The following is a 24,927-nucleotide window of genomic DNA, read 5'->3' as shown; positions in this document are numbered from 1 at the left end:
CCAATTATTGATATGACTGATTCAACAATTTGTTAATTTTGGTACCCAATTATAACCAAAAATCGTGTAATGATTTTAGCCTGAACCATGCCAGGGAAAAAACTGAAAAACAATGCAAACGATTCTAAAACCTATGAAAGCTCTGTAAATATATATATATATATATATATATATATATATATATATATATATATATATATATATATATATATATATATCTAAATCAGAAATTATTAAATCATTTTTTATCCAGCTTAACCTGATACTCTTAGTTTTACACAATCAACACATTCTCTTTATCTATGGTGCCCAAAACACATTTACATGTTTACCATATAACCTTCACAACACATTAAAAATACAACAAAAACAAAAAAATTCCATTAAATAGTTTACACAAAACGTGATTCATGTTAAAACACAGATAAAACCCAGTGTGCAAATAAATGACTTTCCTGATAAAACTTGTAACGTTAGTTGACAGTTTAGTGCAAAATTCTTCAGTGAGTTTTTTTTTTTTTTTTTTCCTGTGGATCATTTACAAAGTCAGACCAAGATCAAAATCTTCATTTTTTCTTTCTAAACCTTACCCTGCAACAGAATGTCATTTAGCCTGCTTTATACATATTTAAATTACTAAACTAACACAGAAATAAAATAATCTGAATTGAGGCACAAACTACATTTTACTTACTAAAGCTGAAAAGTCATTTAGGTCCCACTCTGATCATCTTTTGATCTGTTGTATAAGCGTTCCCAGTGGTCTTTTACAGAGCGGTATGACACATCTATAATCTTTTTCCAACTGCGTTTTTGAGTCTGCTCCTGATTTGCAACAATTTGAATAAAGAAATACTCAGAAATGCAATGTTATGCTTCATTTTCTTTAAATATGTCCTCCGTCATCAGAAATTTGCCACGAGAACATGTTCAAAAACACCAAAAGCCTTCATGGGAGGGGGTCTTTAAACCAAAAGAGCTTCTCTAATTCCCACCACAGCCTGAGCTGGCATCAGTCAACATGGTAACGCTGCAACCTAAATCCTAAAACCACTGATTTCATGAGGTCATGTTTGCAGGTGTGGCAGCTGCAAATATCTTTTATTTAAAATCTGTAGTTTCAATGAAAACGAATATAAGTTTTTTAAACAGGTGAATACTTTACTTACTTTTTTTTTTCTTTTTTAGTAAGACAAAAAGTTTCAAGTTTAAATGTTAACTCGTTGTGGTGTCCAAATATAAATGATTTAACGTTTCTTGGCAGTCTGCTCCAGTTCTGAAGTGAATGTGCTGTTGTGGTGTGACTCTACATCTGCTTCATGTGTGTTGTGTTTAATGTATCTGAAGGTGTTTTAATGTCCGGGGCAAACTGGCTAACTCAGCATATGGGAGTGAGCCTGATCCCCTGTTTGTTGACAGTGCAGTTAAGTGTAGATGTTTGTGTGAGAAACGTCAAATCATCAACCGTCTTTGGTGAGCAGTAAATAAATCATAAACAGTACACTTAATCCCACAACAGTCAGGTTCTCTCTTCCTTATATTCTCTTACTCACACGTAATAAAAAAAAAAAAAAAAAAGCAGAGATGAAAACAGCTTCTGGAGTAACTAGCAAGGTTAATATATGAGTGAATTATTAACTTCAATGGAGGGCATTCAATCTGCAGGGGGTCTGAAAAAAAGAAGAAAAATCCAAAGAAAAGTACGGCTGAGGTATTTTTGATCAACAAAATACACGCAAGCATTGGAAAGAACAGGTAAGTCAAGCGGACAGACAGAAGAAAACAATGACACAGAAAGTCATGACGTCCATCATAAATGTTTAATAAGCCCCTCAGAACTGTAAAGGATTCATCAGACCCACAGGGAGGTTTCTGGCCTTCACAGCACTCCCTCCTCTTCAGCAGCTGGCATCCCTTTCCTTGTCTTTCTCTGATTCACATGCAAACATGGTTTGATCCTGCATAAAAGCACATTATTGTCATCTGGATTTTTGTTTCTTTGTGCTTTTCTTCATTTTCTCTGTTCACACAACAGCAGTACTGTCACCATCTTGACCCCATCCTGAAGTCTCCGATGTTGTGTCTACCTGCCGTCGCCCTTATGCTACGAACACACCGGGCATGTGACACAATAAATCCTGAGTGCAAGTATAGCCCATGACATTCACATTAGACAAACAGGGAGGGGCTTTTTCTTCTTTTTCTACTGTTAGTAGTGCACATTCACCATCCCCACTTAGAAGAGGTTTGATATAAAATCTCGAAGCTTTGAAAATCTTGCAAATCTTCTTCCAGGCTTTTTCTTTCTCAGCTATTCCAATATATGAAAGACTTGGTGTCATATAACACAAATCGCAATTATTAATTTATTCACCATGATCAGTTCTCAAAGAGCTGGTGATTAAAAAAGACACCATCCATACGTCACTACTAACTTTGAATCCCTGACTGGTTTAAATTTGAACCAGGTTTAAATTTTAATGCACGTTCATCCATTTTGTATGTAGAGCCTAAAAATGGTTGTAGAAACTTGCTATGCATGAACATGAATGTTTTGAATGCATGTAGCTGAAATTCACTTTTGCACATGTTTACATAGATTTTTCATTACAAGTGGCCACTTGAGCGTGTGTTGCTGAGAGTAATGTGAAGAATTAAGCAAGAATCTACAATGTAAATAGTCATGAAAATAAAGAAATCCACTGAATGAGAAGGTGTGTCCAAACTTTTGGCGTGTACTGTAGCTTTACATGAGAAAGTGAGGATCGCGGGAAGGAGAAAGACGGCCGATCCATTCAAAGGCAAAGCAACGTGCAGTCAACCAGCCGTCCAACTTACAGAAGCATTCATTCCCTCACAGGAAAGACTTTAAGTTATGATCAGAAAGCGGATCAAAGTAAAGCTGCAAAAACATGGTGAGGTTCATTAACCAACATGTTTACTGCATGTCAGATATTCTGAAAAAATGTGCAAATGAAGTGCGAGAAATGCAGCTCGTTAACATTCAAATGCATGTGTGAGTGATGTTTGTACAGGGCTCTGCAGACCCGCAAAAGAGCCATGATCCACTCATCATTTTGATGTTTTTATGTGTTTTTTTCCTTTAAAACAACCAGACGTTGGTGTCTGTTGCTTCTGCAGAGTTTTAAAAGTTTTTCTTTACACATTGGCTGCTTTAGGGTTTTTTGTTGTTGTTGTTGTTTGTCAAGTTTAGTTGGTGCAGTTTGGCCGTCTTGAAAGTGCATTTTTGTACATTTTTGTCAGGCTCAAGGACTGGACATGAAATAGAGACGAGAAATAGAAAATAAATAGAATATAATATTTAAATATTTAACCCAAAAATGTATGTGGACTTTTTTTGTTTTACTTCCATCTTTAAAGAGCTGACAGAGATTTTATTGTGGACGGCCTAAGACCCACGTGACCTCATTGTCTTGAGAGAAGCTCAGAAACAGATTTAATTAAAAAAAAATTAAAAAATAAAGAAATTAACCATTTTTATTGCCAATAAAGGTTTTCCTTCTTCCAGGCCACTTGTCTTGAAGTTGTGCCATCTGGATCTAAGTCTTTCTTGATAAAAATGTTTCTCTGCTCATCCAAATGGCTTTATCAGTCTGACATTTTTTATGTACTTTATAACAAGTTTTGCACCTAACAGTTCAGTTCAATCCAGAAGAAGAAAAATGAAAAGTCCTTTAATTTATTTTTATACATTTCTTTCTGTAAATCTCATCTGTAGCTCACTTGTTTGGTGAGAAATCTAATATTAAAGAGAAAATACAAAGCCAGTACCTCACTTGACTTGTTCAATGAAAATTGAATAAAAAATAATGTTTCAATACAAACCCAACTGACCATCTCCTGTTTTAAGAGAAAGAGGTTTATTGAAGCAGCACAAGAAAGGAAACAACAGAAGAATAAGGAAAGAAAAGAAAAAAAACTGCCTGACTTTGATGTTTGTAATGCGGTCAGTCTGTGTGCACATTCCCTGTGCAGTGGGGTTTATACATAATACACAAAACAAGCTTTGATTGAAGCTGTGCTACTTACACTGTTCACTGACCATCGTAACATTGGCTGCACTGCTTGAAATGCAGCCAGAAAGATTTCTCATCTGTTTTTATAACCTTATAGAGATGTGCCACATGACGTAAGCAGCTGGTTGAGCTCCTCAACTGAGTTTACCTATAATCAGCTTATTAATTTGTTAACAATATTAACAGTGACTTTGGGAGAATCTTTCTAACCTAATTTAACCTTTTATATTTTTGACCCATGGTCAGAGCTGACCATTTCAGATGATGTAATGGAAAAACAAAATTTCGCTGATACATGGAAATCACTGACATATATGAGAACTGGACTGAGTGACCCCTCCCCACAAACAGGAAGTACCTGCAGGAACTCAGCAGGAAGTACCTGTTGGCTGAAGAACTCAAAATCCCATCAACCTCTGTAGAGAAATAACAGGTTTCCTCAGTCATTCTGTTTGTTTGAATAATGATTCCTGCTTTGCTATTTTTTCCTGACATGTTCTTGATAATCCTAATGTTTTTCACAATATTTTTTTTCTGTAGTGCAAGTTATCAAGTAAAGTATGTAGTGCCTGCTGAATGTTCAAAACTTCACTTTAACAGATTCTTCCAACAAGCTCACTTCTGATTGGTGAGAGTGGTAGTCATAGAAACAATATTTACTTACTGACGTCAAATGGGTCCAATTTTGACCAACATCTCGACAAAAAGGGCCACTGAATTGACTTCATTTTGTTGTAGGCAAAAATAAGCCATTTTCTGTGGGTGACATCCCACCCACTTGGTCCAATATTCACTCTTTGAACTACAATAAAAGTGTCTATTCTTCCACTCCTTCTTATCCTCCTTCATTAGTGGTGTAGCACTTTACTTCCTTTCATCTTCCTGTTCTGTTCACATCTTTTGGAAGCCCATGTTGATGCAGCCTCTGAGAGAAGTCTGCCTCTTTTTCACAGCTCCAGCAGTTTGTCTTCTTTGTTTTGAACGAGCCTCTCTGACAGGAGAAATGAAGATGAAATGCACGGCGAAAATGCTTCACCGCTTCTCCTGTGGTGCTCACTGTCCGATCGCATTAGGCAAATTACCTGCAGCAGCCACCAGGTTCTACCAGGAAAGAAGTTTAAGACAAGCAGAGGTGTTAAGGCTTGTTGGGATAAGTCTGGCGTTGTAGATTAAAAGTGGATCAAAAGTTGTAAATTAAAATGAATAAATTAGATTTCAATTAAATTGAATGGTTAAAACCAATATTCAAACCCCCAAAATATTCTACTTATTTGTACTTATTTTTAACTTTTCTTTATTTTTTTGTTCTAAATGGTGTATTAAACTTTTTTTTATGGAAAACAATTAAATACATAAATAAATAAAACAGCATACAGTATTTTCTGTACTATCAGGCACATATAAAAACCTTATTTTTTTTAAGCAGTGTGCCTTATATATAGATTAATTTTGGTAGTGCTTACCTAATGAAGGGATTTTGAGAAGTCAAAATGTCTCTCTGTTTTTTCAAGTTTCAAACAATGTTGGGTGTTATTGTAAATATACTAACGTGGCTAACATGTAGCGGTGTCGGATTGTGTTTTTTTTATCCTACTGAAAAGGTTGAGAGTTAGCTATAATCACATTAATGCTTTTTTGTGGTATGAGTCTGTTTGTTTGTTTTTTTATTTGTTGCAAACAAAGTTGGAAGTTATTGTATTATGTATACTCTAACATGTCTCACTTAATGCACCTTATAGTTCAGTGCGCCTCACTTGTAACACATGTTCAGAAATAGATCATCCATTCACAGTCCGCCTGGTGTGTTTTGCATCGTGCAAAATACGGTACACAAAGTTTAGACCAACTTTTGACTGTGTAGCTTTAACTCTTCACATTCAAGCGACCACTTCCAATGAAAAGTCTAACGCACATGTCAGACTTCTGCTTTCAAAACTCTTGCATTCACACATAACTACGCAAGTTTTTAAGTACGTTATAAGAATCTACGTCTAAAACTCCTGGTCATTCGACACGTGCTAAAAGTTAAGTAAGTTGAACTTTGACTAATCAGAGACTCAGATTTGGTAGTGACGTTTGGATTTTTCCTTTTTATTTTACGGATTGCCAACGGCTTAAAAAATTGATCATAAAGGAGGAATTAATGATATTGGTTTCTGCCCGACTGGAATTATACACCATCCTTTAATATATCAAAAACAAAGATGAGAAAAAAAAAGATTCAAGGATTGTGGGATTTGCAACTTCAAGGTTTCACACCAAGCCTCTTCCAACTGCAGGTGGTACTGGGTAGCGATAGTCCAGTGTGCTAAAAGTGCATTCAAGAGCTCACGTTAAGCACATTCTTGAACACTCATCACATGCCTGGTGTGTATGCAGCATTACTGTTTTCTCCTTACCCCTCATCTTAGAAAATGGTACAACTGTCTATTTTAAATGACATTTTAAATGTGTCCTGGCTTCATTCAGACTCTTGTTTCATCCTCTCTGCATGATGGCGCTCGAAGCTGCATTATTGGATACAACTGCTTCCTTAGGCAGTCATTTCTAGAGGAGCTCTCTAGAATAGCCAGCGATTTGATTGGTGTTCTAAAGTCCTGCCAACTGCAGATTGGTAAATCATAAATATCAAACATAGACTCCTGCACCTGTCTCTTGACGACAAAGATTTTGAACAAGTTTCTAAACCTTTGGTTGTACGACAGATTGGCTTCTCATAAAAGCCTTCACACATTTACAGTGAGATACATTTACATTGCAGAAAGCAGCTTTTTGTTCCACAAACTTCCAAACTATTGCTCATCTGTGTGCTCTTTTACAGCTCTACATGTTTTATCAAGTCACTGACCTTTTGATAATTAGTTTCTCTAAGTATCACTTTTGGTACATTGCTATCAAAGCACAGTTCAGACGATTTCTTTCTTTTTTCTGTTTTTTTTTTTTTTTTTAAATACTTGTTCACTTTTATTTCATATTTCATAATGGCTCACTTTTTTTCCGAATAGAGATTTTACTTCTCAAATCTAAACCTCAAAAATAGGCGGTTGGTCATGGTGCCTGTTTCAAATGAAACAACATTAAAAGTTATTTTAGGAAGAAAAAGCCTAAAAAACAAAACTAATTCTTTTAAAAACTACAAAAACCAATGTCTCTGTAGTAATCCCATTTTTCCTGATGCTTTTCTGCAGCCTCTGCTGATGTGCTGCTGTTGTATTAAATAACAAATGGGGATTTTGACCTGCTGCGTGCAGCAGGCGGGGATGCTGATTTGTTTGCAATCTTATATGACATCACAAGGTTATCTCTGATTGCTAATTGCTGGAGAAATGACTGCTTTGTTTTCACACTTGATCTGAAAATTAACTTTAAAAAGGTTTTTCTTCATCAGAGTTTCAAGGTGACACATTTAAAACACAATTACAAATTTGATTTAACAACCTTTGATCTAGTCTCCATAGCACAAAAAGAATTCTACTTTTTGGGTTAAAATAAAACAGCTTTGGACGGATTATTGCTTTAAGTGTTTAAATATAGTTTGCTGTTTAAATCAAGTTCATTTATAATGTAGATTTGTGTTCATTTGTCTCAATTTTCCTGACTTTTATTGAATTTTTGGGGGGCAGCGGGTCATATCAGTTTAGATTTAAGTGCTTCACAGATCAGATCTGCTCCCAGGGCCGTATATCACACGTATGTGAGCTAAATTGTGTATTTGCCTGCAGGCAAAGATTTCTATCTGAAGTATAAATCTTGATTAAGTATCTCAGTTTGCCTGAAGTCATAGTTTTATTGAGAAACAATATCATATGAATCAGTGATTTTGTGGGCAAGTTAAACACATTCAGGGTTGACCTGAAGCAAAAGCGTACGTCAAAGCGTTGTACTGCTTCACAAAGCTTCATCAGAGGAAATTGCAACTTCTGAAAAAATATTAAGTTGTTTTTCTTTAATATCCACCCTTCTCTGTTATCTGCCCCCAGGAAAAGATTCATTTTTAAACATGGCAGGGGGAGTATGATGAGCCTGTTTTGTTGCTAAGATACCCTGCAGTTAATGAGTGAAGCAGGTATCATGTGTGTTCCAGAAACATGGAGATAGATATGAGGAAATGTTCCCAACAAATGAGGCCAGTTTAAATTAGAAGCTGCATCCGCAACAAAACGACTAAACGCCTTCATTCACATCCAGAGCAATGCAGAATATGTAGATCAGCACAGGCAACAACAGACGACTCATCAAAAGAGTATGTGTTAGTCCAAGACAAGTGACCACATCAGGGGAAGAGGGTTGGGACAATAAACATGGAATCATTGCTATAAGGCAGAACACAGTTCGCTGTGCTTGTAGATCCAGAGCTCATAGAAATTTTAGGATAAAACGATGTCAGAAAATGTTGACGAATAAATAAATAGAGTAAACACGACACAATTAAAGACTTCTACTAGAATTCATATGTAAACCAGTGTCATGACAAACGGAGGACCGCTTTTTCTTAAAAGGAAAATGTGAAAAAGGGGTCGGGATTTACAAGCAAATAAAATTAACAAGCACAGTTTACATGTTTTATAAGCAAAAGAGTGGTTTTGCTTCTGTCAGTACAAAACCACAAAGTTTGTCACTATTCACATTTATTAGCAGGAATTTCTTAAACTTTTATGGGTGGTGTATTACTGACACCATGTTATCACACAACATGGTGTCAGTTATAGCTCTTTATGGTGAATTAATGAACATATTTTGGAGATCATGAAGATCTACAAAAATCATTTGTACAGAAAATACACAAACACTCATAAATGTCTCCAGTAGCTTCATTTGAATTATCTTGTTTATTTGAAGGTGTAAACTAAATGAAAACTGATAAAAGAAATCTTTGAACAGTTTTTTTTGTAAGTTTATTCATAACACAATCAAAACATTAGACTAGAAATAAGCTTTTGAACGATGGGACATGCATTTTTTCTAATTTTTTCTTGTCTCTGTAGAATTCACATTCATCGTAGCTGTAACGGCCTCTTTAGGTCTGAGAATGCAGGTTACTTTGTACACCATAAATACACAATATAATAATTCAGGGGTGTCCAACTCCAGCTCTTGAAAGCTGATGTCACATGTTTTCCAACCAACCTGTCACTGAAGCTCTTTTTTGGCTAAACACACCTGATCCAGGTGATACGCGGTATATAAAACAGGATTTCTGGAAAACCAGCGGGAGCCAGTCCTCAAGGCCTGGAATTTGACACCTCTGTAGCAAATCAAAAATACAAAATAAGTTTGCACAAATAAACACCTTATGTCTACGTGTTATATTCAACACCACTAGCAACTACAAAATCTGTCCAACCCAAATGACACTTTGCTTCTAATTATTTATGCAGCCGCTGGACAGAAGAAGAAAATAATATATATTGTTAACAAGTTTGGAACTTTTTTGCCAACACCTTTTCTACATATATATATATATGTGTGTTATATATATTTAAACAACTACAATAGTGACTAAGAACGTTTAATGTGCTAGAAACTAACAAATCCAGACCAAAAACCCCTTCGGCAACGCTTAAAAAACAAAAGTTGTGATCTTGACCACATATATGGCAGATACAGAAAAAAATAACAGTTATCCGTCCTGTAGTTTGAATACAGAAAGTTAAAATTAAGACAACATTGAAATATGTATTTACGGGGGCATTATAAAAAGTGGTGCTCAAACCATTTCTTAAATCCCTTTAAGCTCATGTGTCAAATTGTAAATGTAATAAGAAATTTGAGTATTAGTGTGTCAAGTGATGTCATTCCTCTATTCAAAATTTTAGATGACAACCCTTACTCTACTACACATTTATTAATGTTTGTAATTACAGTTTATGCATTTGTTTGGAAAAGTTTGACGTAAAGAAAAAGTCTAAACTCTGCACTAAGACTCGTGTGAACGCAGCTAAAACTTAGACTTCATTTGTTCCTCTTCATTTGGTGACTCTCATGAGCCTCTGTGCTTTTAACTGAGACCTGTTATTTTAAACAGGTGCTTTTGCTCTGATCAAGCTCTCCACTTAAATCAAATATCCACGTGGGCTGAGCCAGCTAGTACAATACTTTTAAAGTAAATTCCTGGTTAAACAGAAGATAATTTCTGTGTATGAGCTGATGGCTTTCAGTGTTTTTTGAACTGAACAAAAAAAAGAAAGCATTTGCAGAAAGTACACAATATTGCATCAATAGAGGGTAAATAAGGGAAGGCATGGCTGGCTGAGCAGCTTAATATTTATTCCGTCAGAGTCAAAATAAATGTCATGACTCACGTTTTTGTTTGCTTCCACTTTCTCTGCTAATCCTTTCCTATGTTTTGCATTTAGATGCTGCCTTTTAACCTTGTTAGGGTTTTACAAAACACTTTGCTTTTCCCATTTCCCTTGTTAGTCCCTTCAGATGGGCTGGGGATCGCCCACTGACCTACTAATTAAAGGGCAACCACTCAACCCACTGAGCAACTGCCACCCACATTCGGCTTTCCTGCTTTCTGCTGTGACAGTGTATTTACTTTGGTGTTTATGTGTTACTCAGCTGAGCCTTATCCCCGGTCATGTCACTCCCCGAGGATGTCAAAGGCTTTGCAGGGTCAGGTGTGTGGCCAGGTGGTCGAACATGCAGGAACTAGCACTAGTGTGCAGGGGACAGGAAATGGGGGTTTACTCATCTGTTTGCCGAATATTTAACGGCAGTGTTTGGCATGCAGTCATGGCCTAGCTTATTGTTCACATTGGTCAAACATCCCAGCTTAGTGAAGCCCCTGCAGCTACAGCAGCAAAGAGATAAGAAGCATGGCAATGAAGGTCATTAAAACGGGAGCAACACCACTGCTCTCGCTCCGGCTGAATATGAATCATGCAGCCAACTCGTGAATGTGAAACGCAGAAGATTCTCAGGAGAGGAAGCGCTTGCTTGTTGCTTTACGCTTCTGTTCTCCATTTTCTGGAAGGAAGCATTGAAATGCAGACAGAGAGGTATGGATAATGGACAGTCCCGCAGTGGCACAGCGCTCTGCGCAGACACTCCTGCTGTAGTCTGGACTACACATCCCCTCTTTTCAACCCCAAGGAGGTGCTGGCAGGAGGCCAACCATTACTGAACGAGTAAGAGGCTGAATATGTGCTCGTGTATCTTTGTGTTTGAGTTTTGTGAGGGGAATGTAGGAAGCACTTACTGGCCAAGAGCTATGCTTATTAATGCCCTGCAGACTAAGTGCTCTCTTTAGCTCTCTCCTCCATGCCTGCTATCCTCTCCTAGTCTCTCTTGCTTTCTGACTGGTCGTTGCTGAAAACGAAGAGGACGGTGTTGCTGGGGGACAGGTTGGGGTGCAGCAGAAAAAGGAATACAAATACAAAAGCAGAATACGGGAGGAAGTACACCAGTGGGCTTTGACAACGCTGAGCGCTCCTACTGTCTACCAGCTGCTTTCACTGTTTGATGCTGTGAGCAATCAATAAACCAAACTGAGAGCAGCGGCTCACATCATCTCACACTGTTCAGCCCAACCATATCCAGTCGCACCAGTGATAACAGAATACAGGAGAAATGCCACGCAAACTCAGTGATGTTGAATTAAAAAATCTGCAATAAGATATTATGAATCCACTTAGAAGTTCTTAAAATTGATAACAGGTAGGGTAGGGTCCGTTGGTGTGCATCTTCCTTTCCCAATACCCTATAGATTCCCAATGGACCGTGTTCAGCTGAGGTTGGAAGCTAACCAGTTATAGAGGATACGGTACAGAGGATTTGGTGTTCTTGCCAGGGCGGACAGGTGGAAAAACAAAATCAGTGCCTCAGTGATGCTGATCAGCAAATAATACTATCCAATCCTACCTAAAAGACTGCTTGAACACAGACTTGATAGAACACTTTTAGACAAGATTGGCAGATGACGTGGCATAACTTAGGAACAAGAACTTGTTCTCAAGCGTCTCTACCAGTGTACAAATTTGTCTACTGCCTGACCCCTCAAAAGTATCACTGACTGAGAAAATTTCCACTGGATCTTTAGCAATTGCATTATCTTCCTGTCAATCTGAATTTTGATTTTTTAAATAGGCCTTATTATACACTGTTCTTAAGTTATCACGGGTGATACTTAAAAAATAATAAAAAATTAAAAAACACAATTTGAGAAAAATGGAAAGGATTACAAATGTCTTTAAGACTGTAAAATCCCAGTATATTCACTCTTCTGACACAGACATGAACATTTTTACACTTTTCTCTCCTATTTAAACCCTCAAAGTTTAAACCTTCGTAGAAAAGTAAGTCCAAAGATTACAGGACAAGTAAAGATTTATGTAAATGTAGAAAGCTTAACGCATTTGGTACAAGAGACACTTGATGGTGGAGATTGATTGACAAGGTCAAGAGCCAATCGGGACGCAAAACAGATTTCAGATGCATGCAAAGTCACAATAAAAAAATCTGAGAAACAGCGAGGGGCCATACATACAATAATTTGAAAATTGTCCACTTTTCAAGTCTTTAACACAAGAAAATACCTCTGAATCTCTGGTTCTAGACAGGGAGACAGTTGTTCTTTTCACAGTCTTCTGTAAAGTGAATTCGGATTGGAAGCGCAGCATTCCCTGTTAATCTTTATTGAACTTCATTTAAAAATATTTTCAGTCCAGCAGCTATGTCTGTTATTTTACGACTGATTTAACTCCCAGTCAGCAAGGCCAAGTGGGTCCTACATGGTTCAAAAGTGGGCAGAGAATGTGGGCCCTAATTGGGTTCGTCCGCAGTTTCCGTGGTGGCCCCAGCTGTGTTTGCCCACATTGGCTTCGCTGCCTAGGGACTGGAGGCCTTGCTGGTGGGGCTTCTTCCATAAACTTCCCAATAACTGGCAGTATTCAGTGTAATGAAAATCCTACACATTCTCACTCCCAACTTGTCATACATGGACGTATGGTTCGAGGCCTCTCCACATCACTTTTGGATGCTTTGGGTGTCCCCAACTTATTGTTTTTTGACGTGCTGGCTGTCAGACTCCCAACTCTCAGGACGCAGTACCTGGTTAGGGTTAGGGTACCGGTCTGGTCTGCGTTCTGGCACCAGTCCTGGTGGTTGAGCACCCCTGACTTGTGCATGCATTTTTTCTTTGTCCATGGCCCGGTACGAAGTGGCCCTCGGACCAGTACTGGTTCGCAGTCTTAAGGTTGAGGACCCCTGATTTAATGGGAACAGCCAGCACATCAAAAAGTGACAAGTTGGATGCCTGAACTACACATCAATATATGACGAGTTGGGAGTGAGAACGCGTTGGAAAATCACCCATAATTAAATTAACTATTACCATTATTATCATTATTATTAGTAGTGGTAGTTGTACTTGTAGTAGTGTTTGACTGAATTCAGCACACTGCGAACAGCCAGTTTCTTCAGCAAAGACTTTTAGGATTATGTTTCCCTCATCCACAATGTCCAATACAAGCATTACGTCAACAGTCTTCCTTACTAATCCATTCTAAAACACCACTGAAATGAATAATTTTCAGATGTTTAAAGACCTGGTTAACTTGTGACACCAATAGTGTTCATAATGACATTTTTGCAACATTCTTGTTTTCAGATATTCTGAAGTTTTGGTCAACTGTGGGTGTAAGTTGTAATCCTCAGCTTTGAATATTTATATTACTCTGCTATAATTCTAATTCATGATAAAATTTTACTTTTTTTACTCCACCAAAGCCTGAAATTAATAAACTTTTTGATCATACTCCACTTCTTTAAAACACACCTGTTCAAATAAATGAATCATTTGTGGTCACACAGCGTGCAGGTCTTGTCCTAATGCATCTACAGAAATAAAAAAAAGTTGTAGTAAACCCTCTATACATATTAGTACATTTTTGGAATACACAAAAACCTATACACCTACTATATAGAAAGCAGAGCAAGCCAGAGGAAAGTCTGTGCTTGGCTTTGTGCTCAGGCTTAATGTTATTCTAATGGCTCAGCTTACACAGGCTCAGATGGCCATAACTCTGTACGAGCACGCTCTCTGCGAATGTGTTAAGGTGACTGTGTAATGAGGCACCTGGGAAGAGGCATAAAGAGGCTCACAGCTCCTGCCTGAGTAAAGGAGAGCAAAGAGACCACAGCTAGTTTATGCATATTTAAGAACATCATAAAGAGAGCATGGCCACTTCCACCTACTTGAAATATGGTCCACGCTAAGTCTTGTTTTCCCAGATGCAGCATCTATCTTCTCATCCCTCTCCTTCTCTGCCACATCTATTCATAGTTATCTCCCCTTGTTTAGAGTCTTCAGGCTCTCCTTGCAGTGGGTTTTGGATGGCAGTGTGCCTCTTTGCCCCTGGGGCACCCTTGTCTGATTTAGAAGAAGAGGTTTTTGTGGACATGACAGCTGGCAGGGTCAGCCCTCGTATAAGAAACAATCCTGTATACATTCTCCACCACAGAGCAAAGAGACAGAATCGCTCCCTGTGGACCTTCCTGAAAAAAACCCGCATGAATGCAAACAGACCTCAGCGGTGCAGAGTGGACCCCCTGAATGAGGGGTCTTATTTGATTTAATCCCAGCAATGTGCCCTGAACCTCACGCACACACGGATTTCACAGGCATTACGTGGGGCCGCTGTTTGCACTGAGGCTATAGCGCGACGCAGAGAGGTAACCCACTGAGGATGCCAAAGGTTCGGATTTTCCCATGATAGCAACCACTCTCGCTGGATAGAGGGTGAGTAACCAGGAAGGAATCTGTCCCCTTTTCAATGGCCGTTGAAAGAGGAGCTGTGAAATTGTCCAAAATTTTCTCTGTGTGTAAACAGAGGAGTGAACCGAGGGACCCCGCCTGGACCAGACTGCTTTGCTTTGCTGGACTCCTTCGACACTCTTTCTGACCTCCCTCTCATTTTCCCTGCGTGCTCCTGTCGCAAATTAATTTTCTGTCTGTCTGTCTGTCCTCCTCCCCACCGTGAACAAGTCCCATACTGTGAAGACATGGGAGCATATTAGCACGCTCCTCTTAGATGCTATTAATTGGTTTTGAGATGCAGAAAATACAAGAAAAAAAGGAGTGCATACTGTTTATCTCTCAAAGCAGAGCATTATCTCACATCAAGGGAGGCAGGAGGAGACAATAAAGAAACAAAGCTGTCTATCTTTTCTTGTGTCTAACATCAAGTGGGACAGTCACTGAAAGCGTGAGAGTGTTTAAGTCTGAATCGTCCTCTGCATTGAGTGAACATGACCACACAGAGGAATGTCACCAAAACTTTCTGCCGGTTGCTAGGTGATAGCCTCGGCTCCTGTGAGCATGCTGTAACTAATGTCTTCACCCAATGACCATGCTTTTAACAGACTGCTCTTGTCCAGTTAAAATAAAAACAACAACATTATACTGCTTCTTCAATAGAATCAAACACAGAGCAATGGACATCCTGAAAAGCACTAATACTCAACGTGTGCATTCCCATGTTCTCCTAAGTGAAGAAACTAAACCTGAAATTGGAACACCAAAATGTCACTCGAAAACACTATCTGCTTTTATTGAATCACAGGTCATACAATAAAGTTGTTTTCTACTCAACCATGCAATTATATTTGATCTAATATGACAGAGTATTTGGGATACCAAAATAATTAAATAAAAACGAGTATAAAATAATGCGATTATGAGGTTTAGGTCATAATTTTACTAGAATAAAGGTGTAAATTTATAAGAAGAAAGTTGTATTCTAAGAAAATAAAATTGCACATTTAAAATAAAGTCATTATTTTACAAGGATAAAGTCTAAAAATAATAATAATAAGTTGTACTTTTAGGGTAATAAAATAGTACATTAATGAGAAAAAGTAATAAATTTACAAGAATAAAGGTTTAAATTTATAAGATATAAGATTACATTCATGACTTTAATCTTGTAAACTGTCATCTTATAACTGATGAAATTGTAACTTGATTATTATAAAATTTTGTTTAAAATTAGGGTATTAGGGGCAAGCTAGGGTTTGGCTTTTACCCAATTAGGGTAAAAGTTACTGAGAAGTTAAGGAAAAAATAACAATTCAGTGGGGATTTATTTGTATCTATCTATCTATCTATCTATCTATCTATCTATCTATCTATCTATCTATCTATCTATCTATCTATCTATCTATCTATCTATCAATCTATCTATCTATCTATTTATCTATCTATCTATCTAAGAAAACTCTGCTCCTAATGGAAACTTATTAATGGTATTTGATACTTAATTTTTTTTTACAAAAGCCTAATTTCTGCCTTTTTTTAACTTTGTGTTCATGGAGCAACACAATCATTCCTTTCTCACTCTTTGCAGGATCAACTGATTGAACAATTCATAGTAAAATGCATATAATTTTAAAGCAAAACGTAAAAAGTAACATCTTCAAGATCAGCTGTTCTTGGCTCTGACCTGTTTATAGCAAAAGTTACTGACGGATAACATTTTGGACAATGCATTTTTTTTTTTTTGTTTTTTAGCTGAATGGCAAAAACAACAGAAGAGGAGCACAAGCCTCAACAATATTGGACAGGATGAAGTCTGGGAAATAAAAATGCTGTATTTTACAGCCCAGGTGCCTTTTCTCAATGACAACATTTGGTTATTCAAGCGTCCTACTCGTGCAAACACAAACAGACACATGTGGAGATGCAGCATGCCTACATGCACTCTGCAGAGATGCCCATGCTGTGAAAGATATAAGATGGAAAAAAACAAGTGGATCTCGGAGAGGGGAATAAAAATAGCTCTCAGTCATTGTGTTTTATTTGTGAGACTCCCTTTCAAATCAGATGCTTCACTCATTTGCATTGAGACATATTTACTGGTATGTTAAATAAGTGTTTCAAAGATCAATCGTAAGAGCCAATGGCAAACCAATACGTCTCACTTTGAGGCTTTCTATGGGAATGAACTCCTGTTGTCAAACTGCAAAGTATGCTCAGCTACGCGACTACTCGGTTTCTTCCCCGAAATGCTTTTGTCTTGTCAAAGTAAATGAAAAGCAGGAATGTTTCCATACAGCTAAAGCATTCTTTATAATCCCAACAAAAGCCTGGTTAATGACTGCACTGCAACAGAGATGGCTGAGAAACGGTGAGGCATAGTTTGTTTTGAATCATTAAGGGCCTTCTTTTTTCTTTTTTATTGTTTCTAGTATCTCTGAAGAATTTAGGAGCTGCTGATTTAACATGCTGACTCAGATGGTTCTTTATTGTTCAACTGTTTTGTCAGAGTTTTATCAAGGTTTGCCTTTTTCTTTTTATTGTTAGGAGGGTTTTTGTGTTCTGTTGATTAGTTTATTGTTTGTAGTTAGTCTGTGACTAGCTGCTTTATTTTGTATTTTTGTCCATTTTGTGGATCCATTTTTTCAAGTCTTGTCAGTCGTTTCTAGCTGCCACCCCTGACCCAGGTTTGGAGGTTTTGTCCTCAGTACATCTGTGTTTGTGTTCCTACAACAAGTACCTTTTACAGTCCTCATTAGATTCAAAAGATTATTTGTCTATCATTTATTTGCCACTGCTTTCATAGCAACTAAAAGAACAAAGAACAACATCCCAGCAGCTGTGACAGAGGTCAGGGCTCAGTCTGACAACAGATGCTGGGAAATAAATAATTTAGCAGTAAAACTGCAACTCTTTGTGCGACAGGTCAGATAGAGAGAAGAGCACATTTTGATTTACTGTCAGGAGATCACTCCACATGTCAGTATTTAGCACCATGCTGACAACTCCATAAAGCGCTAACTGGGTTTGGGAATGCTGTTTTCCCAGACCATACATATGTGTTTTTTCCCAAATCAATACACCCTTGTAATTGTAGATATTTAAGAAAGACTGAGAGAACCTACAAACATCCACAACTTCAGCTCCAATTGAAATCCTACACCAGAATTCTTAGCTAGAGTTCTGAGTCTTTTAAAATCACAGTAAAGTGTATGTGTCTGTGGTAATGACATTAGGGGCTTATGTGCATTCAGGTTCTATCCTACAAAATAAACAGCTTTAAAAAATAAAAGTATGTAGCCGTGATGTAAGAAATTAAGATTCTCCCCAGCCCTACATTTAGCCCTCCAAACAAAGAGTTATGGCTATGTCCAAATTCCTTCCCTACGTACAATATAGTGCACTATATAGTGTGTTGGCCATTTTGTAGTGCTGTCCAAATAAACAAATATTGTATGCTGTCCAATATCCTCATCAGAACACAGTGGAGTCACAAACAAATGTTGTAAAATGATCGTATTCATTTGATTTTCACTTTGTGAAATCGGTGATGTCAAGTCCAGCGTTTAGAAAAACGAGAGAAAAGTAGTGAGCATGGTGTCCGAATTGCTTTTAAAATCCAGAGTACTAAATAGTCCTGCGCTATATAGTTTTTTAGTAGTTAGGAAGTAGGGTGGGAATTTGGACATAGCCATGAAAAAAATCGTCTCAGAATTCGGACGTCTCTTCCACTCGATGACATCATCAATAATCGCCGGTCAGCTATGCTAGCGCAAAGCTTCCAGCGCTTAAATATAAGCAACAACAGCGGTTTTAGAACTTTAAAAAGGTCATGCTACAACAAAAAGTCATTACTTACATTTAAATGTAAACTTTTGTGGTTCAGACCGCACCTACGTGAAGAAAAGAGCTTCTCCTTCACGCCACAGCGGGACACAAAACCCCCTCGTGAGAGAGGGCGTTGTATCGCTCCGTTTGAAGGATAAAAACTTAAAAAAATATTTCGGACACCACTCACACTAAAAATTCACTAGCACATGGAGGGGTTGGGCTTTAGATTATCCCCTTACTTGATGGGATTTTGATCAATCTGGGGTCCAAATACACAAGCTGCTTTTCCTTTTTTCATTTCTTGGAGCTGGAACATCATTGATTAAATCTAATTATGTTTTCAATGAAAGTAAGAACCAGCATCAGTTTAGATTTGACAGCATTGGGGGATAGTAAAATTTATTTAATTCTCTCAAGACTCTTTGAGAGTCACTAATATCATACTAAGAGTAGCTTTGCAATTCCATATTCACATTTGTATTCCTCAAAAATTGATTTTAGTGATGTGGTATTACCATAAATGGGGCTTAATAAATGAAGAGCATTAAATAAATGTTTAACATTTCTATGAATAATCTGAAAAAAGTGACAATACAGATTATGTTGAACATTTAAAGTTAAATATGCTTCATTTATATGAATATCATGGTAATTTCTTTAAAAAAGTGATTAAAAACGCGCAAGAATTCTAACTAATTAATCCTCTCCATTAATCTTATTTTCCTTCATATCATCAGAATATACTTGTTGTGGATTCATAGAGTTTTATGTCCCTTTGCTTTGCCAGTATCATTTTTTCCTTGTGATTTAACTATCAAGAGACCGATCATTTCTGGACTGAAGCCTGTCCTCTGGGAGCTCACACAGTGACCACGTCAGCTTTGCTTTAATCCAGCCTTCTCCTCATTTGTAATACAGTTATTTTCCCTGCTTTTATCCAAAGATTTGTTCTCTATAACAACATTTTTAAAGGCATGCGTTAAGAAGCTTAGTAGTGGCTGTGCTTTAGCAGCCAAAAGGTCATTTCTGCAAATTGGGTTCATTAATCTTCTGGTGTATGGCAGCCCCGTTGGGACACTCTTCACATACTGACGCAGATTAAAGTGGGAAATGCGCTCGTAGATTAGCTTCATAAAAAGAAACTGGAAGTGATAAAGACTCTTCTGAGGAAGTTGAGACTTGGCTCTCTGAAGTCCGATTTCCAGTTTCACATATCAGAGGGAGCGCAGCAGGAGAAGGGGAGTCTTAGGAGCCTGGAGTAAAGAATGACTGAGATATGATTATACCATCACAGATGATTATAGTCAGGCATGACTGACCTCCATGCATGACAGAGTCTCACTTCACTCTTCTTCTTTCTAGTGCCAACTTTTTTACAAAGCAACTCTGGACCTGAGTCTCTGTGCTGCTACAGAAAGAACTAAAACATGATATTCTGTCATTAGTTAAAGCTATAACTTTAATCAAACTTTCATAATATGAAAGTTTATTTGTATGTTACTAATTTATAGAATTTTTGTTATTATAGGATATTCGTGTGTATGTGCATCTTCCCTGGCTTCCTCCCAAAGTCCAAAGACATGCTTCATAGGTCAGTTGATAATTCTAGGTGTGCATAATAGAGTGAAAGTGGTTGTGTTTCCCAGAGACACACTTGCAACTTGTCCAGGGTAAACCATGCCAATACCAAACAGTAGCTGGGTTTGCTCCTGCAACCCCTTAAAATATCCCCGTACCAAATAATGGCCTTGATCATGAGATGCTCACTTTTACTTTCAGTCCACTGCTGTTGGTCATTGCCGTGGTCCCTTGTCATATTGCCGTTCATCTCTAAATACTTCATGCTCGCTTTTTCTAAAATCACACTGTGTTCTGTGTCTCGATTGGCTGTTGATCTGGTCAATCAATCTCTTCAGTGCTGTACACAGATGCAGCACATGCAGTTTGATAAAGTATCACAAATCTTCACCACGATCAGATCTTTATTTTCATTCTGTACTGTAATACTGGACTTATTTATTTGTAAAGTAAAAAGAGAAATGAGTAAAAATGTTCATGTTTGTCTGATAAACGTGTATAAAGTGTGCAAGGAGGGGTTTTACAGTCTGTAATCCTACTTCACGGATTTCGCCTACTGTGGATTATTTATGGAACATATCAGTCACTATAAACAAGATCATGAATTTTGAAGACTGGGCCATGTGTTTGGATTCATTGTACAAAATGCACTTGGTAGAAAGATGTCTTGATGAAGGAATTCACCCAAAAGTGTAGATGGAAGTCACACCGCAAGATGACTGAATTACTTTAAATGTTAGTTTACTTTATTGTTATGATTTGTTGTATGGGCCACACAAGCAGAATGTGGATCACTGACTCTTTACAGACCTACTCCAATAAAAATCTTGTTTTTGACATTTTTAACGTGTTCTTGTAGCATTTTTAAATATAAAATAAATACAAATAAAGAACATTAAGATCAAAACTGAATTTCTACGTGTTATTTCAAATCATGATGAATCAAGAGAAAACAAAACAATGCCATTTGAAAAAATGTGACATAGAAACTAAAATGGGCGGGCCAAAGTCTTCCTGCTCCTCTCCATTCTGATGCATCCACTTGTAGACGACTAGATCTATGTTGGTCTTTGTTTTCCTTGTCCAAGCTGATGTCTCGCTCAAAACTGTATGACTGGATAGCTTAAATATTGCTCGCCATTTTTGTTGCACCTATAATTCCTTTGGGGTTGTGAGGGGCTATAAGCTAGCGGGAGAGAGAATAAGCAAAAAGCTTCCTCCACTGCAAAAATCCTGCCACAACTCAGAGAAATTTCTGATGAACTGCTGGTGCTCTGTAGAAACTATGTCCAAGAAAACAACACAGATTGTTTGATTCTGGCTAAAAACACCATAATCATAATTAAAAGACCTCTGGGAATGCTTTTAAAATAGATCAAAGGATGATCGGAGTGGGAACTTAAGCCAAGTGTATTGCGGGAGGTACATGGTTGAACCTAAAATGGCTTGAAATGGCAATCAACCTCAGAACAAAAAGAACTGCGTCTCACGGCCGTCTGTTGGCTTACATTGCATCTCTGGTCAGGTTACCAGAGGAGTAGTTTGTCATCAATACCCAAAACTTTAGCAGTCAGGCTTCATGCCCTCTCCTTCCTTACTCAGACCTTGTAAATTGAATGTTTTGTGTCATAAATGTTGTTTTGTTTTTGTACTTGAAAAATGTAACTTTCGTCACCAATGGCGAAAATGGACACAGTGTTATCTGCAATATCTGCATAATAGTGTGGGAGGGTCATCCACAAAAAAAGAAATAATAATATGAAATAAAATGTAAAATGTTGTTTCTTTTTTAAGTACAGCAGAAGTTTTTGTTTTGAAATCTGTCCTTGTTTCTAGTTTTTTTCAGCTGATGTGTTGACGGGCTGGAAATCGAACTCCTGTGTAAAGCTTGTGTTGTGTTGCAGAGGGATGGACTTCAGACGCAGAAATGACAGAGGCGATGTAAACATTCCCATTGATTAATGAAGGTTCTACTTTTTTGTACCAACACAATGCAATGGAGACGCACTGCAGACGGACCAGATGAAATCAGCCTTTAGTTTAATATACAGTCACAGGAGAAAAGACTGAAACAAACTGAAACAGTAAATGTAGAGTGGACCAGGACTCTATCAGCCTCTGATTGTGAAAGAAGTGTGTCAGGAGCCCCAGAAGTAGGCTAAATAGAGAATTAAAAACATGTTTAAGCAAGAGAGAGCTGAAATCCTGACATTTGCTTCTGCATTCCAGCTCTTCTGTCAATTCCCCCTAATTCAATAATAGCCTTGCTGTTCTGGGCCAGTCTGATCTTATCTCAGTTTCACCTAGTCAATCAGCAATAATCTCCTCTCCTTTAAATTTCACTGATCCCAGTATCTGCCTGCGGGCTGTGTTTTAAAAAACTCTCTTCTGCCCAATCTGCACTGGCTTCCAAAAACTTTCATCGATCATCACATGCTCCATGTGTGCCACCAATGTCTCAACTCCTCTGTCTTCAACTGACTCACGGCTCGTTAAGTTTGGCAAGTTTGATTCACACCAGAGTTTGTTTCCTTGGAGAGTCTGTTTCGTTTAGATCAAACTGCGCATGCGTGTTGAAGTTTATTTCTTAAACTAAAACAAATAGAACTTTTTTAGAATGTTACTGATCCATTAATGAGAAAATTATATTGATAGCCGTAGCTCTGTTGAAAATGGAATAAAACAAATCAAAATACAGCGATCTCTGACATTTTGTTGTTGTTGGCTACAACACTCGGTCGTGTAAACAATGCAGCAGCAGATCGTTTTACACCCAAAAGTGGTGGAAAACAGCTCTAAAAGATATAGCAGACATGCCACTCCACTAATTTGGTGGCAAAAAAATATGTCTGTCAAAATGAGTTGCTAAAAAACTAAACAACAACAGTTAAGCTAACTCAGAGCTAAAGTTTGCTTAAATAAAAAGCTAGTAGGATCAGAAAACCCAACTTCTTTCTGCTTCTATTTTGTCTCTTTCTTTTTGACTGTCACTATGGTCAGCTGCCAGTTAGCTTACTTTATCTCAGAGTTAGCTTAACTGTTTTTGTTTTTTCCATCCATTTTTTTTTTTTTACCCGCTAACCCTGTCCGGCTGAGAACTGGATGATTTTATTTATTAAAAACAATTTGGTTTACTCCAGTCTTTGGTTCAAGAATACCTTGAGTGAAGGCCAACCAAACTAAAAAAAAGCTCTAATGTATGTACATTTCTTGGTCATTTCAAATAAGTCCTGGGATCTATCCTAGCGTTAAAACGGCTTCATCCCTGAAGTTGTCACTCCTGCAACATTTGCTGGGCCTTCCTCATAAAAGAGGATGCAAGTTTTTCATTCTCAAAACGTGTTCTTCTATTGAACCCGCAGGTAGTTTATAATTTTACCAGACAAAACAATAGACAGGATCTAAAAGTTGTTTCTATTACCTTCTTATTTCTTCACAAAAGTCGTAATAAATTTAGGGTTTCTACGACAAGATTTTTTTAAATATATAAAAAAGTACTTTTTGGTGTTTCTGTCAATTGTTGGGCAAAACTAGAAAACAACCTAAGAGCATTATATCTGTTTTCTTGTACCTCTAGAGTTCAAAATAAGAATAAAAACAAGCACAAAATGTGCCTGTGTTTTGAAAAAAAAGTTACCAGATTAAGTTATCATTAACTGTGGACATTTAGTAGCTATTAATTATTTTTTATGACACATTATTTTAGCCAACCCTTCCCACAGTCCAGAAGGCTTTGTGTGTTTTGAGCCTCTGCTCTGTCATCAGGATGCTTATCAATAATTTATGCCTCATAAATGACTAAGCAGCTTCTCCATCTCTTAGTCCCTTTTCCTCACATATGTTTTGGCTTTTTGCACACTATGAAGAAGCTAGACACATGACTTATTTTGTACTTCCACTATCTCAACTTAATCCTGATGGCTTCTTTTTTCTGAGTGTGGTATAACGCTTTTTGCTAGAATTGCTCTGGCCTCCATCATGCACAGCTGAATGTTGGATTAGTAGCTAATGCTTTCCTCTTGGATAATATTAAAACTAATTATTCACTTTGTCTGAAATATCATCATCAAGGGGGAGTTAAAGGGCTCTAAATAAACCAACCTCATAAATACATCCTGTATTGGTCAGCATGAGCGCAGATGGGATTTGATTGTTCTCGCTGTCCCACATGCAACCAACCCGAATATCTATTTCATATTCTATCCATGGGCGTGAAATGATGCAGTTATTAAAGTGGGTAATTGTTGTGTTGTTGTGCTGTTGTTTTATTGGTTCTGGGAGCAGTTTTTGCCGAGCCAATCAGGGGCAGCTGGATGTAAAGTCGCTGAGCAGTGAAATAGGGAGCAGGACTGAGCACACTCAGAAGATGCTATCAGCATCAAAGGAGGATGCTAGCATTGTTATGTCTCACCCATGTGAATTGCACTCAGTCCACTTGTTACCCTATCCCCCAAGAGACTCTCACTAACTGAGTTTCTTTGCCTCCTGGAACCAGACACTCAGCTCACAAAAAATCTGACAAAGAGCCACACAGCGAGCTTTGGCCATCAAAGACTTTAGAAACAGCGGTTTGAAGTAAGCTAGCTGGACCAGCTGGATCATATCTCAGGCCTATTAGTGATTTTATCTGTTTACGATTAATAAATAACATATAGTTTTCTATAAACCTACCATCTAAGTAAAAACAGAAACTAACAAACCAGGAAACCAAATCTGTTGTTT

At 37.7% G+C, this 24,927-nt stretch overlaps 1 long non-coding RNA gene across 1 annotated transcript in view; it reads right to left on the bottom strand.

The window, feature by feature from the left end:
- Nucleotides 1-205: 205 nt before the first annotated feature.
- Nucleotides 206-24,927, bottom strand: part of LOC112160534 — a 132,666-nt gene continuing 107,944 nt past the window's right edge. Inside the window, exon 5 of the long non-coding RNA XR_004949898.1 lies at nucleotides 206-1,958. This is a non-coding gene — a long non-coding RNA (uncharacterized LOC112160534). The remainder of the gene's footprint in view (nucleotides 1,959-24,927) is intronic.

The sequence above is a fragment of the Oryzias melastigma genome, linkage group LG3 (genome assembly GCF_002922805.2).
Source record: "Oryzias melastigma strain HK-1 linkage group LG3, ASM292280v2, whole genome shotgun sequence".
In the NCBI taxonomy this organism is placed as follows: domain Eukaryota; kingdom Metazoa; phylum Chordata; class Actinopteri; order Beloniformes; family Adrianichthyidae; genus Oryzias; species Oryzias melastigma.
The sequence above is the reverse complement of the archived record's forward strand: the minus strand, read 5'-3'. Positions and strand labels throughout refer to the sequence as shown.